The sequence below is a fragment of the Grammomys surdaster genome, unplaced genomic scaffold, assembly GCF_004785775.1.
Source record: "Grammomys surdaster isolate TR1022 unplaced genomic scaffold, NIH_TR_1.0 194, whole genome shotgun sequence".
NCBI lineage: Eukaryota > Metazoa > Chordata > Mammalia > Rodentia > Muridae > Grammomys > Grammomys surdaster.
In genome coordinates this window covers 10,820,366-10,841,638 of record NW_021604639.1, presented here as the reverse complement: position 1 = coordinate 10,841,638, position 21,273 = coordinate 10,820,366, and the positions used below count along the sequence as shown (strand labels likewise).

Here is a 21,273-nt window from a genome sequence, read left to right as displayed (position 1 = left end):
GCACTTTCACTAATGGCCTTTCATGGCCTCTCACAGTGTTGAACCTCAGCTGCTCTTCATGACCCCTTCATGCCTTCAAAATCAGTACCACCTGGGTGACTCTTACACATTACCAAGTACAGCTGCTGCAGGATGTATAACCTTAATTATCTCTTGAACACAGCTTTTTTGGGCTCTCAGTAAAAACCTTCCCATAAGATTTCACCTCAGTGATGTTGGTCTCTTCTTTTTTTAATTTTATTTTTATTGGATATTTTCTTTTTTCTTTTTTTTTTCCCAAAAATATATAGGCAAGCTGAGTGGCAGCTGCAGGCACTGTGATAACCTGGTCTATCAAAGTCTCTCCATTACTTTGGCACGTGGATATTTTCATTATTTACATTTCAAATGTTATCCCCTTTCCCAGTTTCCCATCCCACCCAGAAACTCCCATCCCATCCCCTCTGCCCCTGCCTCCATGAGGGTGTTCCCCTACCAACACACTCCCTTTTCCTCACCCTTGCATTCCCCTACAATGGGAGAATGATACCATTTTTTTGTCAAACAACTAGAAAAATCAATCCTATTATTATTGAAGCACTGAAGACTCAGAACAGCTAATACTGACCAAGAGCAGCAGTTTTTAAGCACCATATTAGCTGAATGAAGCAGCAGTAGAAACAGACATGACTTTACGGAATTTTCAATCATTTGATTCTCAATAAGTATGCCAAAATTATGCATTGGAGAAAGATCAACTCATCAACAAATGCATTTACTTAAAGCTACACAGTTGACACAAAAAAGAAAGGAAGAAAAGAAGGAAGGAAAGAAAGAAAAATGAAAGAAGATTAGGGACTCCAATTTTCTCAAATCTTTTCTACTCATTAGGTGTGCTTTCCTCTACATTAATTAGTATTCCATGGTAAATAATTTATAAGGCAAACAAAATAACACCATCAATCAGTAGCACCATATTAACATAACTTAGAATTATACCCTGCATATACACGTGACGTGTCACCTATTGTTTGCTGGATTGTTGATACACTGCCACATAAATGACTGCTGAATGTCACATTCCTGGAGACTCCACCCACCTCATCCCTGAAGTATCTGTAAAATGGAAACTATCATCTCCCAAACTCTGACCATAAATTCCACCAAAATATGTGTAGGGGAATAATAGTTCAGAAGAGGGAAAAATAAAAGCGGTGAAGTAACCAACAGACCATAGAAAAGATTATTTGGAAAAAAGGCAATTTTACTTATATCAAAGCATGGTGAAAGTCCAATACCTTCTCTCCAAGGTTGGTGAAAGTAGCTACATTTTAGTATTTAAATGATATGCACAGATGAAAAGTGGTATGTCCAGTCAGTCATATCTGGGATGCCACTGCCCTCATCCACACTTAGAAACTTCTGTCAGAAGTCATGACAACACCCCATTTAATACTCAACAGGAAATGGATAATTGACAATAAACACATAAAATGCGACGTCTCTGGACTTGATGACAGAATTAAAGTTAATTGTTTTATTCTCTTGTGGGAGGTAGAATTAATCATAAAAGTAAAACAAGGAAACACAAAATTTTCATGGAATTTGGTAGAAGATAGTCTAGCATATATATGTTTGTATATATATATATATATATATATATATATATATATATATTACATATATATATTACAAGTATATATACAAGTATGATAAATATAAGTATGATAAATTGACTATAAAATGTAATAGGCATGTATACTGTAATAGGCATCTCCCAATCTCAACTAATTTTCATACCTCCATGCATATCTCCTTCCAAAAGAGTGTGTTATTTCTTCACCCAATGCCTGATTGGTACCCTGTTGTCATTAAGATTGTAATTGCTGGTCTTTTTTTGGTCTTCCTATAGGGTCGCCCTCTTCCTCAGCTTCTTCCAGCCTTTCCCTAATTCACCCATAGGGGTTACCAGCTTCTGTTCATTGGTTTGATGTAAATATCGGCATCTGATTCAGCTGCTTGTTGGTCCTTTTGGGGGACAGTCATGATAGACCTCTGTTTGTAAGCATAGGAAGACTAGTATTCTCAACTAACCTGCATCCCCAGGATCTCCCAGACACTGAGCCACCAACCAGGCAGCATATACCATCTGAAATGAGGCCCCCAGCACATATAGAGCAGAGGACTGCCTGGTCTGGCCTCAGTCAGAAAAGATGCACCTAACCCTGGGAAAGTCCTTGACATATGGTGCCAATTGTTCATCCCAGGGATTACGTGTTCCCCAGTACCATGTTCTCTCACTCTTCCTAAACAGTGTTTGGGCTGGCACTGCTAGAGGATGTTTGTGGGTGTGGGAGGGTATGGGATGTGGAACAGTTGGAGGGTGGACCAGAAGGGAGATAAAGTCTACCTGTAAAAAAAAGATTAAAGAATAAAAAAAAAGGTTGTAATTGCAATTAAGAACTTATCAAATTTCATGATGTTGTTTTTAGTGGCTGAGTAATATTCCATTGTGTAAATGTATCATATTTTCTTTATCCATTCTTCTGTGGAGGGACATCTAGGTTATTTCTAGTTTCTGGCAGGTTTATTATGAATAAACCTGCTATGAACACAGTTAAGCAAGTGTCTTTGTGGTATGGTAAAACATCTTTTGGGTATATGTCCAGGAGTGCTATAGCTGGGTCTTGAGGTAGAACTATCGTACTTTTCTGAGAAACTACCAAATTGATTTCCAAAGTAGTCACATAATTTTGTAGTCCCACTAATGATGAGTGAGTGTTACCCTTGTTCCACATCCTTCCTAGCATGTGTAGACAGTTGAGTTTTTGATCCTGGCCATTCTGATGGATATAAGATGGAATCTCAAAGTCATTCTGATTTTCATTTCCCTGATGACCAAAGATGTTGAGTTCTTCTTCTTTTATTAATTAATTATTTTATTTATTTACATCCCCCAAACTATCTACTCCTTGTCCCCCCTCATGCTTCTTGGGCATCAGAGATTCCTTCATTGAGAATTCTCTGTTTAGATCCATACCCCATTTTAAATTGGGTTACTTGTTTTGTTGATATCCAGTTTGCCATTTTGTCCTTTTAGGAGTGTTATTTGCCTTCCAGAATCTTTTCAGTGTGAGAGTACATGGAGAAAAAACTGGAATAGAGGGGAGGGGGAGCATCTCTAGAATTAGCTAGAAACCTAGAACAATGGAATGTCCCAGAATTCTATGAGGACTACCCTAGCTAAGACTCCTAGCAATGGGGAATATGGAGTCTGAAATGGTTATCTCTTGTAACCAGACTGAGACACCTACCCAGCCATGAAACCTCAGCTCTGCAATTTGTCCTGACTACAAGATGTACAAAGTACAAGATAAAGCAGAAATTGAGGGAATGGCCATCTAGTGACTGACCTAGATTGAGACACATACCATGAGAGAGAGCCTGACACTATTAATGATACTCTGTTATACTTGCAGACAAGCACTTAGATGACAGCATAACTGTAATCTGAGAGGCTCCTGTTAGCAACTGATGGAAATAGATGCAAAGACCCATGGCCAAACATTAGGTAGAGCTTGGGGAATCCTATTCAAAAGGGGAAGAATGGAAGGAGCCAGAGGGGTTAAGGATACCCCAAGAAAACATAAAGAATCAACTAACCTGGAACTAACCTTGACCCATAGGGGCCTGCAGAGAATGAACTGCTGAACAGAGAGCATTCATGAGATATACTTAGACCTTTGGCACATATGTAACAGTTGTGCAATTTGGTCTTCATGTGGGACTCCTAATAAAGGGCCTATATCTCATTCTGTTGTTTGTCTTTGGATCCCTTTCCCCTAAATGGACTGCCTTGCCTAATCCTACTGTAACTTAGTATACAAAAGTTTGTTGATATGAAGGCCTCCTGTTTTCTGAGGAGAAAGGGAGGATAGAGTGATGGGGACAGGGACTGAGGGGGACTGGGAGGAGAAGTTGGATGTGAAGATACAATGTGATTGAGGTGTAAAGTAAATTTTAAAAGTTCAAAAATAGGAGAGAGAGGGGAGAGAGAGAGAGAGAGAGAGAGAGAGAGAGAGAGAGAGAGAGGGGAGGGAGAAGGGGAGGGAGAGGGAGAAAAGGGAGGAGAGGGAGGGGGGGAGGGAGAGGGGAGGAGGAGGGGGAAGGGAAGGGAGAGGGAGAGGGGAGGGGAGGGGGGAGGGAGAGGGAGAGGGAGGAGGAACTTGGTGCAAGCAAAGATGGGCCTATCTGACCTTAGGAATGAAAATTCTTTACATGTGTCTATACACTGCTTACTCATAGTGATACAACATGATGTAAAACCTTGAAATGTTTGCTGGTATATGGAAGAAACATAGGGAAAATTGCTAAAAAAATAATTAAAAGTTAAAAAACAGGCAACAACTCAATCAGCATCCTGATGTATAAGAGTCATTCTGTTCTACAAATGTATTACAGACTTCAAGGGCATGAGAACTCAACTCAATAAATTGTCCCAGTATTTATAAATCAATATTAGAATCATTGATGTTGCAATGGTCCAGAGCAGGTACAGAGGGTGGGAGGGAACAGCTCCATTCCTGCCTTCTCAGATCTCTGAGATGCCTCGAGTTTTCACAGGCTCTACCTCCCCAGTTTTCTATGCGCATCTGGTATCACAGTTCACATGCTCTAGAATTTGTCTTCTTGATTTGAGGAAGGAACACATTGTGAAAGTCATTTGTACATTTAGCTAAGAGTTGATAGAACTGATTAAAAAAGAATTGCAGTTAGGCTGGTTATAATTGATATCTACTAAGAGAAAATGGCAAAATGTAGGAGAATACACTGACAAATGAAAAAAAAATGTATCTATGCCTAATTAAGGGCAAGAGATACCACAACATAGGAAGAAAGGACATTTCTGCTCTGAGTATTCTCAGGTTACCTCCACTTCTCCTACAGCATTCCAGGATTAAAATCATTCCCACAATTCCAATAAAACACCCTTATAAACATGGTGTGTCCCTAGATTCAAGAGGGTATACCCCATAAGACATCAAATGATCCTTTTTCAGAGGCTTGATTCTATACTTAAAAGAATTTATAGAATGTTTGAGAAAACTATTTGGAAACATGGCACATGCGTACAATGAAATTTTATTCAGTTATAAAGAAAAAAGAAATCGTAAAGTTTTCAGCTAAATAAATGAAACTGGGGGAAAATGATACTGAGTGAAGCAGTTCAGACCATATACAAAATTACTACATATTTTTTTCTCATATGTGGATCCTAGCCTCAAATCTTTTGATTGTGAGTTTAACTTGGCCATCAGAAGCCAGGTAGCTATAAAAGGGTTACTGGGAAGGGGGAAGGGGGACCTTAATGGGATTAGAGTTAGCAAAACACAAGTGGTATGTACTTCTACAGAATCTTTAAATGGGAAAGGGTTGCAAGGGCAGAATATAGGAGAGGTTGGGGGATGAATCATGAACACTGTGGGTCTTTTAAAAAGCCATATGGAAACCTATTGTTTTATAAATTTCCTTAAACATACATTTTAAAACAGTTTTCTGGAGTTTCCATGCACAAGAGTGTGTGGGGAGAAGATGATCCTCCTCCCAGAAGCCATAGATTGTCAAACAAAAAGTCTAGTGCGTGTCTAACACGCCTATTTATCTACATACCGCCTTTCAACTTGTTGACCAAAAGCTCCAAACTAATACACTTTATTGCCATTAATTTTAGTTGCCAATCAGAACGTGAGAGTAAGACCTTTATATTGAAGACACCAGACTTTGGTCAAAACACATGAAGAAATTAAGCTGGTACTGTCTTTGAAGCCTCCTTCCCAAGTGATCAGTTTCACAAAAGTACCAGAAGATTCTAGTCAGGCTACTGGGGCAGAAAAGCCTTACTACTTGCCAACTCTACAATTTGCTATGACTATCTACCAGGCAAGATATGCCCATTGGTACAATAATGGCATGGATGTTATGGGTTTAATCAACACTTTTCTTAAATTACTTAATGCCAGATTCATGGGAGGGAACTCTTACATGATACTATTCAACTGATTAATAATTCATGGCCAGGAAAATCACATGCCCTAAGATAGAACCTATTAGTGCTATTCTGATAAATGGACCCAGCATCAAAGTGACTTCTAAATAATTATCCTTATACATATAAATTTGTGAATCACTCCCCCTACATCATCATCATCATCATCATCATCATCATCATCATCGTGGTTAACACAGAGACTCACCATTAGTCAAAATGAATGACAGGCTATGAAATGCTCATGCTCAAATGGGGCAGCCTGTTTCATCCTGTATTGCTTGATTTTATGTTATTGTGATAAAATACCCAGACAAACCACTTAAAGGAGCAAATGTTCATTTAGTTTCAGAGGGATAGAGTCCATAATGTTAGAAAATGCAGGAGTAGGAAGCTGGCTTATCACATTTTATCCAAAGATAGGAAGCAGAGAGAGAGAGGAGAGAGAGAGAGAGAGAGAGAGAGAGAGGAGAGAGAGAGAGAGAGAGAGAGAGAGAGAGAGAGAGAGAGAGAGGAGAGAGAGAGAGAGAGAGAGAGAGAGAGAGGAAGAGGAGGAGGGAGGAAGAGGAAGAAAAGAGGAGGAGGAAGGAGAAGAAGAAGAAGAGGAAGAAGAAGAAAAGAACTCACTCAGAGTTTTCCTCTAGTAGCATTCTTCCTTCAGCAAAGCTCCAGATGCTAAAGTTCCTGTTACCTCTCCAGCTTCACGACCAACTGAAGAGCAAGTGTTCAAATATATGAGTCTATAGGGAACATTTGTGACTCAAAGCATCATATACACCCTACCTTGAGGCTTAGGAAAAAACATTACATAATTCAAGAATGAACAACCAAGAAAACAATAGGAAATGAAGTAAAGTTGATGGTTTTGATCAAAACAATTTAGGTCACTATTGGCCCCCTTCCTGCTTCCACAGCTGCATGGAGTGACTTCTCATGCCTGGGTGCTCTGTAGGCCTGTTTCCAATCAATGCTGACAAGTGGAGTGACACCAATCTCAGGACAACCTACATTGTGATGTCATTGGCTTGTTTCCCATTTCAGTGACTCTAAGGCATGAATACTTGATGGTAATTGTTGTTTCTTGATGTTTTTAACTTTTAGAAATTATTTTTAATATCCAAATTTGTTTGTGGAATCTACAAGGTTTTCTACATACAAGATCATGCTCTTTGTGGCAAAATATAATGTTTTTTTCTCTACATTGAGTACATTCTTTTACAGGGACAGACAGTGAAGGGATTACTCCATCTCATATTCCTGCTGATACTATTTCAGGTTCAACTAGAACTTGATCTCCTTGGTGGAAAATCCCCTGGAAAATTGCCCAATTCTCTTCTAAGAACCTTAGATCAAGATGCCCCAGCTAATTTCCTATTAAACTACCTGCAAGTTCAAGCCTGCTTTCAGCTGCTTGTCTTATCTTTGTAAAATCTACTCCTGCCACGGCCAAGTGAGATATCATGGTGTGGATCTTGCCTTAAAAAACCCTTTACATTATTTGTGACTATTGTGAAGGGTGTCATTTCCCCAATTTCCTTCTCAGCCTGTTTATCTTTCATGTATAGGAAGGCTACTGATTTGTTTGAGTTGATTTTATAACCCGCCACTTTGCTGAAGTTGTTTATCAGGTTTAGGAGTTCTCTGGTGGAAGTTTTGGGGTCACTTAAGTATACTATCATATCATCTGCAAATAGTGAGATTTTGACTTCTTCCTTTCCTATTTATATCCTTTTGACTTATTTTTATTGTCTAACTGCTCTGGCTAGGACTTCCAGTACTATATTGAATAGGTAGGGGGACAGTGGGCAGCCTTGTCTAGTCCCTGATCTTAATGGGATTGCTTCAAGTTTCTCTCCATTTAGTTTGATGTTGTCTACTGGTTTGCTGTATATTGCTTTTACTATGTTTAGGTATGGGCCTTGAATTCCTGGTCTTTCCAGGACTTTTATTATGAAGGGATGTTGAATTTTGTCAAATGCTTTCTTAGCATCTAGTGAGATGATCATGCGGTTTTTTCCTTTGATTTTGTTTATATAGTGGATTATGTTTATGGATTTCCGAATATTGAACCATCCCTGCATTCCTGGGATAAAACCTACTTGAACATGATGGATGATTGTTTTGATGTGTTCTTGGATTCGGTTTGCTAGAATTTTATTGAATATTTTTGCATCGATGTTCATAAGGGAGATTGGTCTGAAGTTCTCTTTCTTTGTTGGATCTTTGTGAGGTTTGGGTATGAGTGTAATTGTAGCTTTATAAACCACCAGCCTGGGAGCACTTAGGGAGGAATCCATGGCTCCAGCTGTATATGTAAGGGTGGAGGGCCCTGTTGGGCATAGGTGGGAGAAGAGATCCTTGGTCTCATGAAGGCTGGATGCCCCAGTGGGTGGGAATTTGTGGGTGGGGAGGTGGAAGTGGGGGGTTGTAGGGGCACATCCTCAGAAGCAGGAAGAGGGGTGAGGGGATAGGGGGTTCCTGGGTGGGGGGACATGGGGTAAGGGGATAACATATGAAATGTAAAGAAAACATCCAATAAAAAAAATGAAAAAAAACCCCACCTTTACATTAAATGCTTGATGCTACATTTGAATCCAAAATACCCAAGTACAGATCCAGATAGCGTAATAAAGACTTTTTCAATTGTATGTCTGAGTGGTCTTTTCTAGTGGACATCCCATAATAATTTCCATGTATTTTTGTTATCTAAGAGTTCTGTTTAGAACTTACCTATATCATGCTGAGTAGTTGTGGAAATGTCAAACACGAATTCAGTGTGCATAATGTCAATTGTGCGTTTTCCATTTGTGAAGATGGTTACATTTAGATAAGATCTGTCTACTCCTACATTCTGAATATTTTCTTTCATTATGAGAGAATGATGAATTTTATCTAGTGGTTGAGGTTTCTGCATTGAGATCTTACTTGTTTTTCCCTCTTATCCCCCCTGTGCAGTATATTTTCATTGGTAGAACTTTGTACATTGAATGAGATTTGAATTCTAATAATAAATTTTACTTCATTGTATAAAAATGTCTTTAGTAAGCTCCTAAAGCTGGTTTGTTTGTTTTCCACTGAGGATTGTCAGAGGATATTATACTTGTTTGTTTTGTGTTTCCTCATCAGAGAGGAAGGAGCCTTCACTGGGGAAATGCCTCCATGCCACCCAGCTGTAAGGAATTTTCTCAACTAGTGATCAATCAGAAGGTCCCAGGCCATGGTGATCATCACCATCCCTGGGTTGGGAGTCCTGGCTTCTATAAGACAACAGGCTGAGCAGGCCAGGTAAAGCAGGCCAGGTGAAGCAGGTCAAAGGTAGCACTCATTCATGTCTTCTGCATCAGTTCCTGCCTGCAGAGTTCCCTCCCAACCCATTTAAGATTCTGTCCTGACTTCCTTCAATAATGAATACAGATATGGACATGTAAGCCAAATAAACCCTTTTCTCTCAAACTTGTTTTTTGGCCATGGTGTTTTATTGCAGCAATAGAAGTCCCAACTAAAAGTATTAATGAGATAAGGAGATATATCATTCTACTGTGATAGTGAACATTATGTTTAAAAGCTTAAAAATACTATGTCCAAAGGAACTAAAAAATTAATATGCCTGACTTGTAAGTCCCACTTACCTAAGGACAGATGACTTCCCAGAATGCTGTGGGTTTTTCTTCTAATTGCCTTTGTTTCACTTCTGTAAACAAGCTTACTTGACCCTAACTGCATATGGGCAGGACATGTGCTTGACTGTATAGAGGTAAGATGTGTGCCTGGTTATAGTATGTGTGCTTGCCCCTGATTGTACAAACGCAAGAAATACATAGCTGTGAGTATTTTGCCTTTATAAATTCATGATTAATGTAATTCAAAACTGAATCTTGAGACCCTCTTGGGAAGCCAGTGTCAGTATTTAATAAAACCACCTATTTGTTAAAATTTATTCAAGGTCATGTTGAATATATGAGCCAACTCAGGTCCATAACACTACAATTTTATTTTTTACAAAGCCTGCATCTTTTTTCAATACTAAGTTAACCTTGAATTTGTAGAATGAGGTAGAAATTATTTTTCTTTTCTTCCTTTCACTGAAACAGTTGTACCAAACTTAAGTATGAATAGCTAAAGAAGTTCCAATTGAGTCTATAAGGAGCCAATAAACTCATGCATTAATATGTATTATTGACAAGATCATTGCCTCAGACCCATGAGAAGTAGCAAAGTCTTCTTCGACTTAGCCTCAAAATTTGCAAAGCCTTCCTCTAGTCATATATGAAAGTTGACAGAGTGTACAGAAAGCGAAAACTCAACTTCCTCCTCCAGGATTTTTACAACCTGAGCTTCCATCCAACATTGTGTGATCTCCCATTGTGTGATCACACTGTGAAGCCCTAGGGTGTGTTGTCTGACTTCTGAATATGATACTGAATATGACACCAGAAGTCGATCTTTGCAAAACATCAGTGAAGGCTTTTTTGTGTCCTTATATAAGTTTAGTAAATGACTAAGACTTCTTTTCTGATTCTTTAACTTTGTCCCAAGTATGTAAAGCCGCTAAACGACATTGCAAATGCGTGATTATCAAATTCAAGCTCCTTTGTAGCTCAGACCTTTATCTAGCAACTGATTTTGGGAAATATTAATACCTCTAGTCTTATTTTGTTGTTGGCCTTAGCTTCCTCTTTCCAGTATGTTCATAATTGCAACTGAGGACCAACTTTCAATATTGCTTTTGCCAAATCTTTCTATTCTTGGGGGTTCTGAGTTGCCCATGAATTTAAAATCTGCTTCACATAAGGTGAATGGATATTATATAAAAAGATCAATTCCTTAAATCTCCTCAAATCTAATTAATGTCTATAGGACTCTGATTAACTTCTTCATAACCTTTGGAGTCTCTATCATCTTTTGGTAGGTCTTGCAAAGTAAGATTGATAAACAAAGACTTTTTAAAAAAATCTTTGGGCTGCCTCTCTTCAGTTTTATCTTGTGGTGACATGGTAGGTTCTTGTTTAAATTCCTCTGTCTGTGACTGAGTATTTTCCTTCTTTTCATTCACTTATTAATCCATTTTTTTCATATTTAGCTCAAAAATACTATGGCTATTAAGGAAAAAATATGAATCACCAGACTGATAGCAATTATAGTGGGTATTATGCCAATCTCAAGTCATTTATCTTCATTCTCTGTTTGTATTTTCAAACCATCTAAAGTATCACTATATAGGGTCTTAGTACCTTTTCTCTATGGAGTATGCAGAAGATGTGGCAAAGGCTGGCACTGGACTAATAAATGCAGATCAACAAAGGACAGCCAAGGTAATCCTTTGCCATTTAGAAGTACCATAGGAGGCCTCCTTCAGGCCCAGATATCAAATTTGGTTCAACCATTTCATGTCAGCATCAGAGAAACTAATCCACAGAGCAAATAAAAGATTTATTGCCTGTTGTTAAAAACAACACAGCTCTGGGTGTAATCAAGGACAGAACAGCTTCAGTAGATAAAACAAAAAATTCAGGAAAAAACAGAAAACAAATGTTTTGGCAAACTGCTATAGATGATCAGAGGCCAAGCTGAAAGTACAAATAAATGGCATTGAAATTGAATGGTTAGTAGACAGGGGAGCAGATGTAACAATAATTCACCAAAATGTTGGCATCCAGATTGGCCTCTTCAAGAGGTAAATATTCAGCTTTCTAGGGGTTGGAACTTTATTTCTCAGAAAACAAAGTGCAAGATGGGTTGATTGTATAGGGCCAGAAGGACAAATTGGAAAATTAAAACCATATGTCATTAATTAAATCCATGAGTTTAAGGGGACATAATTTGTTGCAGTAACAGAAAGCACAGATTAGCATTCCTCCAATCTCAGAAACAAACCATAAAATAAAGAATACTCCTGAGAAAAATATTAAAAGGTGTTATCAAGAAGAACCACAGACTGTCTAGGTTGTCCAAAGCAGGACACAATAGGAGAGGTGTTGGTCTTTCAAAGGTATCAACTGCCCTTACGTTAAAATGATCAACTGAAAAACCTGTGAGATGTGTGTGTGTGGGGGGAGGGATGACAATGGCCTTTGACATCAGAAAAATTTGAGATACTAGAACAGCTGGTACAGGAGCACCTAACTGCTCAAGACATTGAAGAACCTACCACCATATGCAATTCCCTTGTGTTTGCTATAAAAAAGAAATCAGGGAAATGGAGAATGTTAACAGATTTAAAAGCCATAAATAAGATGATTCTGCCAATATGTTCTATACAGTCTGGAATATCATTGCCTTCTTTATTACTTAAGTCATGGCTTTTGATAGTAATTGATTTAAAACATTGCTTTTAAGCAATTACTTTGTATGAGCATGATAAAGAACTGTTTGCCTTTTCAATACTTACTTACAAAAGTAGCTGTCCAATGAAGAGATATCATTGGAAAGCCTTACCACAAGAGGTGTTAAACAGTCTTACATTGTGTAAATATTTTGTACATAGCCATTAGAAATGATTCATAAGCAGTTTCCTCAATTTAAAATTTATCATTATATGGATGACATCTTATTGGCTAATTCAGATACATATACATTAAAAAAATGTTTGTTGAAGAAAGATAATTTTGCCTTGCTGGGGATTTTAAATTGCGCCTGAAAAAATACAACAAAGAGATTCTGTTAATTATCTAGAATAGAAACTAGATCTACAGAGAATTTCACCCCAGAAAATACAAATCAAGAGGGAACAATTACAAACTCTTAAGTTAAAAATTTGCTACAATTGGATTAACTACTCAAGAGCTAAGTAATTTATTTCAAACCTTACATGGTGATAAGGACTTAAACAGTCCATAGAAAGTTATCAGTTATCAGCTGAGAGACATTTGGCTCTGGTAGAAAAGATATGACAAGATGCATATGTGAACTCTTTGGATCCAAAATGGGATTGTATTTTGGTTATTTTGCCTTCTATAAATTCTCCCACAGGCATTCTCATGCATAGAGATAATATGTTAGAATGAATGTTTTTAGCATAAGGAGAGTAAAAATATATAGACCTATATAAACATGTTTCTGAACTAGTTCTAAAATGAAAAATGAGACTTCATCAATTAGTTGGAATAGACACAGCAGAAATTGTGAAACCTTTTACTAAGGATGCAATTGCCTCATCATGGGCAGAAAATGAACACTTGCAGTAATTTTTTTTGGTGGGGGAGGAGAGAGAGAGAGATTAACAACAAATATCCCCAAAGCAAGAGACATCAGTTTATAACAAAACAAAACAAACACAAACAGAAACCTAATTTGATTCTCTCTTATATAGTAAAAGGGACATCAATTTCTGGAGCTGCTACATTTTATATTGATGCAGATAAATCAAGAAAGGCAGGCTGTAACTCAGAAAAAATAAATAAAGTGGCTAAAAGCTCTTATGATTCAGTTCAAAGAATCAGAGCTGTAAGCCATTCTTATGGAATTAGATTTTACTGAATCTCATAAAATATATACTGAATATCAATATGTAAAGAGTTATTTAACATATTAAAACCATTGAACTTATTTCAGATGATTAAAAATTCACTTCACTATTTATTCAACTCAACAAGTAATCAGAAGTAGAAATCATCTATTATATATTCACATATCAGATCCCATATAAGTCTACAAGGCCCTCTAACAAAAGGTAATAATGAAATTGACCACCTATCAATACAAAATATGCTAGAAAAGTCAGAATTGTATGAAGAACACTATTTTAATAGTAAAGGATTGAAGAAAGATTTTTCTATCACTTGGCAATCAGCCAAGGAAATTATAAGGAAATGTCCTATTTGTTTTTGTATAGCCACAGCCCATTACTTTCAGGAAGTAATCCAAAATGTACTCAAAGAAATGAAATTTGGCAAATGGATGTGTTTCTTTTTTGCAGAATTTGGAAACATAAAATATGTGCACCATATCATAGATACATATTCTGTATTTCAATGAGCAACTGCTTTAAGTTCTGAAAAGGCTTTTTCTGTAATTACACATTTATTAGAAGTTGTGGCTAACTTGGGAGGCAGAGGCAGGCAGATTTCTGAGTTTGAGGCCAGCCTGGTCTACAGAGTGAGTTTCAGGATAGCCTGGGCTATAAAGAGAAACCCTGCCTCAAAAAACAAACAAACAAACAAACAAAAAAGTTGTGGGTATTATGGGGATGCCTATAGAAATTGAGACTGACAGTGGTCCACCATATGGATTTAGTAAAATGAAACAGCTTTTTTTTTGGAATTACATCATAAAACATTACAGGTATACCAAGCAAATCATCAGAACAAGCAGTTAAAGATCTGATCCTACTTTAAAAGATATGTGTACTGGCTGATTTTGTGTGTCAACTTGATGCAAGCTGGAATTATTACAGAGAAAGGAGCCTTGAGGAAATGCTTCCATGAGATCCAGCTGTAAGGCATTTTCTCAATTAGTGATCAAGTGGGGGGCCATTGTGGGTGGTGCCATCACTGGGAGGTAGTCCTGGGTTCTATAGGAAAGCAAGCTGAGCAAGCCAGGGGTAGCAAGCCAGTAAGAAACATCCCTCCATGGCCTTTGCAACAGCTTCTGTTTCCTGACCTGTGTGAGTTCCTGTCCTGACTTCCTTTGGTGATGAACAGCAGTGTGGAAGTGTAAGCTGAATAAACCCTTTCTTCCCCAACTTGCTTCTTGGTCATGATGTTTGTTCAAGAATAGAAACCCTGACTAAGACAATATGCTTACAAACAGAAGGGATAATAAATACTCCCCCCACCCAGGGATAGATTACCCAGGACTTTATTAACTTTACATTTTTAAAATGTTAATGAGAAAGGAACAGCAGCTGGAGAGAGGGATTAGATAGTAGAAAACTGTTGAATTAAATCAACCTGTATATTCTAAAGATGTGTTGACCTCAGAATGAAAATTAGTGTATGTGTTACACTGGGAAAGAGGTTTTGTCTTTGTTTTCCATAGGAGAAGAAAAGCTGAGGACACCATCAACATTGATAAAGATTAGCTTTGAACAGGGGAGACTGCCTTAATAAGGAGAGGCAATAGCTCATTAGGCAGTGTGGTCATTCAGTCCAAACTAACGTATAAAGACTAACAAATGCCTGTCATTCTACAAGCCATGAGAAAATAAAACTAAAAACTAATAATATTTTTGAATGATAATTTACCAAAGGCACATTTGCCTTATTGGCATGGAATGCTTTTGAGTTTTCTTCTTAAAGAAAAAGTATATTTTTATTGTTTGATACTAAAAACATAGTTAAGAGATTTAAAATGTCTTAAGTACATTCAAAGGGGTACTACAGTTCAGAAGTGTTTTCTAAATCTCTAAGAGTTGGAGTGGATTACAGTTAAGATAAAAATATTTGAGCAGGGTGATGGTAGCCCATGTCTTTAATCTCAGCAGAGACAGGTGGATCTCTGTAAGTTGGTTTTCTAAATTGTAGAGTTACAGTGAACAAGGTGGTTGTAGCACATGTGTTTAATCCTGACAGCCAGAAACAAAACTAGGATACGACTCCTAATTGGTATGTTTTCACATTAGAGAAATCACATATTTACAGATTATTATAAAATTATAATTATTATTATTAAATCATCTAGCATATTATAGTAATCCTCTGTGGGGTTGCTAGTAAGACAGCTAATTTCCAATGGGGACAAGAACCAAAATCAGTTTTTATGATTGTTGGTAAGCTCATCTCTGTGCAAGCAACCATGACCAATATTGAACTGAATGATACCCTAATTGTGGATATCGTATTTATTGGTGAATTGGCAACTGAAGTCTCTTCATAAAGCAAAAAGGAGTCCACCAGTATTTGCCTATTTCCTTCCATTTCAAATGACTCCCATATACAGAGAATAAATAATCTTTCTTAAGAAACAACTCTGGACCTTTTACCAGACATGGAGAACCTTATACTCTGTCATTGCCAACAACCCTATGGTCATAAGGCCAATCCTTGCTGAGGTCTGCCCTATAGCATAGCTGCAGCCATTTTGTTCCATGTCTGCCACTTATTTCATATTGCTGCTGTAAAATGCTTGCCTGTCATTGACACAGAAAAATAACTTGAGTCAGAGTAGGTCATGCTGCAGATCAATCCCCTATTATGTTCTATATGTTCTATTAGATGTTTCTTAATCTTAAAAAATCTCATAAAGCGTTATTTCAACATGAACTGTTATGTCTAAAATGGCTCAAGTCAGAGCTGACCACCAGGCAACACTTCCTACACCTGCATAGCATATGAGCTCATTGTGAGTTTTACTGTTCTTTTCCTTTATAAAACTTCCCTGAGACTGGTACCACAATTAGACATCCAAGTCATTTTTGTGGTCCTGAACATTCCATTTTGAGGTGTACATTCAATAAACTATTTTTGCTTAACTCAGATCAGTGCTTGTGTGGTTTGTGTGGTGATTCCCGAATCCCAACATCCTTACTATTGAGGCCTGCTCCTTTCAACATAATGTGGCTATTTTGTATTCAGTCTCCATTTTGCTCATAAGGTGAAATTAAGATCAGGCTCTCAGATTTTACTTGCCAGGAGTAATTATCTGTAGCTGACATTGAAAAATTCACCTAAAAATTCATAATGCTATGGCTGCAATACTCATGTTTTGTTATCTCAATACTCTGAAAATCCCCTGTCCATTATCCTTCATGACTCACTCAAGACCAATATGCTTAAAGGTTAGATAATAATACTTTGTCTAGTTAGCTAAATGTAGTACTGTCTATAACTTTGCCTTCTGAACCTGGGTTTTCTTATGTAAAGCCTGCCCTAAGAACAAACTGCTCCAGAGTCCATTTTTATGGTCCTAATCAATCAGTCTTAGCGTGTGCATTCAATAAACTATTTTTGCTTAACAGAGATCAGTGTTTGGCGATTCTTAACTCCAACACTTACAATGATAGATTGGATCTGTTCTCCTTTAGAGACTCAGCCATGGAAGGAAGGGTATTACAGTGGATCTGGTATGTATCTGAACTCCTTCATGACCAGGATCGGATAGGAAAGGGGTCTTTGATTCCCCACACTGAGGAAGGTTTATTGATAACTCAGCAACCATTGATGAAACCAAAGCTAATAGAATTCGGCAGCCTACAGACCTGGGGATGAAATGGCCAAAATTGAGAAAGAAATCACAAAATCAGCACAGCACTATGGCTATAAGACAAGTAGGAAAGCAAAAGAAAAATATCTTCTTCAATTCACGGTGCATGTGCAATGTTATACACATAAGGTCATCAAAATTGAGGCAAAAATATCTGGTCATGGGAGGCATGAACAGTAATGGCAAAATTTAGCAAAGACACCAAATTTTGTGCAGCTCATGCAGACAAGACATACACAATGTCTGAAAACAATGAAATAGTGGACAAATTGGTATCATGTTTAATTAAGACTAGAATACTAAAATTTGCCAGGGAACAAATTCAGAATAAATCAGAAAGAATGATAGATACAAGTTCAAAAAACTTGAAAGTTTATACTGAACACTGAAAAAATGAGGGGAAATGGAGAACCAAATTAAGCCGGGGCAACCTTATGAGAATAACTATTATAAGGAATCCATAGTCAAAGGCAGTGGTTCACATCTTTAATCCCAGCACTTGGGAGGCAGCTGCCTTTAATTACAATCCTTTCAGGCAGAGGCAGGCACATAAGAATTAGTGATTTAAATTTAAAAGCCACTTGCAAATGTCTGGAAGAAATTGAAAGTGAATGAATGTCCTTTGTGATCTAAAATAAAACACACCATAATTTGAATCTATATATAAAAAGAAAGAATATAGGTATATTTATTTGCACATATTAAGGTATATTTAGTTTTAACATTTCAAAAGATTTTTTTTTAAAAATTTCAACTGAAAGATAACACTTTTTCTTTTGCCAAAACCATTTTGCCCTAGGAAAGGTATAACCAGCCAACAAAAGAAAAATCCTGAGTTGGGGAAGTTTTCCACTTCCAGCTGACTGACCTGAAATTATTGCTTGGAGCGCCAGTCAAGCCCTGACACCCATTCCAGCTTAGAGGCTGCTTCCCATTGGACAACCACCAGATTTGAGACAGGACAGCCTAGGCAGATGCTCCGTTTTTTCCTCCCACCATTCAGTTGGCCCACTCATGGCAGATTCCCAAATGCTGGTCTCTGCTTCCCTCTACAGTTATAAGTGGTAAATGGTATTTATATCGTTCCAAATCAACTAGTAATTAAAGCAGGCTTTGGAGTTGGAGCATGGCTCTCTCCTTCTCTAAACCTACACATGCTTTAAAAACATACAAACAAACAAACAACCCTCAAAATCTCTGTCTCATATCAAGATCCACCTGCTATGGAACCGAGGAAAACAAAAAGTAAGAGATTGATCTATTGCCACTAACCTCATAATCATTTGGCTTTCATTAGAACTTTTCTTAATGTATAAATATTATCTCAAAGTCTAAAAGATTATTATGTATATATAAGCATTCAGTTATAATACTAGTAGTCATACAGAATACTAAGTAATTCTAGACTAAGTTTGATCTAGCTTTCTGTAAGTATTTTCAGGTTTGAGCCTGAATCAGGTCACTAGGACAAGTGTGTGTACTTCTGATGTACTTAATAGATTATAGTCCTCAAACCTCTATGAGATCTTCTAAATTTGACATTTAAAATATGAACATTTTATAGCATTCCTTACAGTATACTTTGAGATCTCTAAGATGAAGAGAGCCTACAGTGAAGAATCACTGGAGTGTGGTAACACTAACCACTGGGAAACATTGCCCCATTTCTCTTATGCCAGATTCTACACAAACGGTGGACCCCTGTGGGTTCACTGCTATCTTCTACTTACCCATGATTACTACTAAACTGACAAACACCATCCAACTATCAGTTTTAGGCAACAAACTGCTCAGAACATTCAAATTGCTGAGTTCATAATGAGATTGACAGTAACATTTTACAGAACTTTGAACTCAAAATACTTAAACCTAAGACTGACAAATAAAACAAAGCTGGACATTGTGGAAAGCTTAGAAGAAATAGCCTTATTATTTGTAAATAGTTTTTTACTGTGTTAGAGTTAAAATATTCCCCACTTATTTGGGTAAAAATGGGAAAATGTTGCAGGATGTTTGATCACACTGTGAATCCCAAGATTGTGTTGTTTACTGGGAAAACCTGTTTCTAGTTACTAGCCACACATGCTGTGGTATGGCTCAGCTACACCACACACTTTTAATCCAAGGGTTTTCTGTTCGTTATAAATAAATAGGTTTACAAAAAGTAAACCATAGGTCAAAAGGCAGAGCAAGTTGACAGGGAGTGAACATACGGGAAAAACATAGAGAGTAAGAGGAAGTCAGAAGGATGAATAGAGAGACACCCAGGAAGTAGAAGGGAGTGACATTCAGTCTGAGGAGTTTGAGAGATGATATGGAAAAAGAGAACTTCCTTTTTGGAGATCAGTTGAGGATGAAGGCTGCTTTCTCTTCCTCCCTGAGCTAGCAGGCTTTCACCCCAGCATTGGCTCCTGAGTCTTTTTGATAAAATGAAACGTTTAGGGTTTTGTTAAAAACAACAGCACTGAGACTAGATAACCCCTTCTTTTAGCACTGTGCATAATAAACTTGCCGAGTTTCCAGATTGTTGGTTAGTTGGTGCCAACCCAGCCTAGTGTGCATGGACCTCCTGGTCCCTCTTTTCTATATGTATGTCTGTCCTTTCTTCATTCCCTGGCTCCCCAGTCAGGTATCCAGGACCATCCCATACTGAATATGATGGCTGGGACTAATTCTTTTCACATTATTTTTGTAAAATTCACCATGAAAATTACCTGTTACAGTTACATAGTTTTGTAGGAGATTCCTGGTCAGTGACTCAGTGTCCTTCCTTGTCATGATTGACTCAGATGACAAGTACCATCTTCCTTGTCATGATCGACTCAGATGACAAGTACCATGGAAGCAACTTCTGAAGGTAATGAGCAAAGATGAGATGAATTATGTTAATTCTTCTGCACAATTTGAAGTCACAGATAAAAAGCAAAGAGAGATCATTTGATAGTGATTTATTAATATATTTTATGATTTACTTAAAGTGCTGCTTGTACTCTCATTTCTAAGTGTGACTTCACTTTACTACCTGAAACAGAACAAATTGGAGAAAGAGCTGAAACACAATAGTTATTACACTTAGCAATTTGACCAGTGAAACTTAGCCTGTCAGCTATAACATATGTCTTTGAAAACCAAAAAGCTAACTGCTATCCATGCTTCTGGCAAATATGCTTGTTTGCCTGCTCACCCTACCTTATGACTTCAAAGTATGAAGTGAAAATGCATGTTGGACTTGGAATGGAAGTTTTCCAAGAAGTATCCTAGTTTCAGTGAATACATCTCTATTCTATTCCCATTGGTGTAGGGATTATTATTCTGGAGAGGTTCCCACAAGTTGACCACTCATCTTTTACCAGGCTGTGTAGTGAATTGTAAAATGTTATGCTTGTATTTTGACATTTACCATAATATCTATGTGGCAAATTTTCCATTGTTTTGAGGATAATAAAGCTTTCTTCTGATTGTGACCTTTCTTCACCAAAGTCACAGGAAGAAGTCCTTTGTTATTTCAGGAAAACTATGATAAACCATATCTGGAATTTAATTTTTATACACTTCAAACTAGACTTTGAACTGTGAGGGATAGGAACACTCTATATTAGACAGTGAACTATATGGTCTCCAAGGTCCTTCCAGACTCTTAAGACATGGTGGTAATGTTTTACCTTGCTTTATCTTTCAGTAGTTCACTTCTCTTTGCATTTTTAAAGAAAACAACTAACTGCTAAATATAAGATGATGTTGGACCTTTTCTCTTTTGTCATTTAAGCTACAGCAAATACTCATCTTATTCTCTATTTTACTCAATTTTATCGAAGAAAATATTCCCTTTCAGGATCTGACTTGATTGATGAAGTTGATATGCTGAAGTTAAATATTCTTCAATTGTTGGTAAAAAAATTGCATTTAATAACTTGATATTTAGTTATAAAACTTAAGGAGATTTTATTAAGCATTTAAAATTCTTCAATCACAGTTCTAGTTCATTGATATATGATGTATATAAATACTACAATAGTCAATTTTCAATAGTTTTTACTGAAAATTATAAATCTGCATGGTACTTAGAACTGAATTGAATGTAGACTTTTCCAAGCATATGGCCAGAAATT

At 37.2% G+C, this 21,273-nt stretch overlaps 1 non-coding gene across 1 annotated transcript; it reads right to left on the bottom strand.

The window, feature by feature from the left end:
• Positions 1 to 282: 282 nt before the first annotated feature.
• LOC114623246 lies at positions 283 to 393 on the bottom strand. Its single transcript, XR_003711741.1, has one exon. It is a non-coding gene; the product is annotated as a small nucleolar RNA SNORA44 (small nucleolar RNA).
• Positions 394 to 21,273: the final 20,880 nt, after the last annotated feature.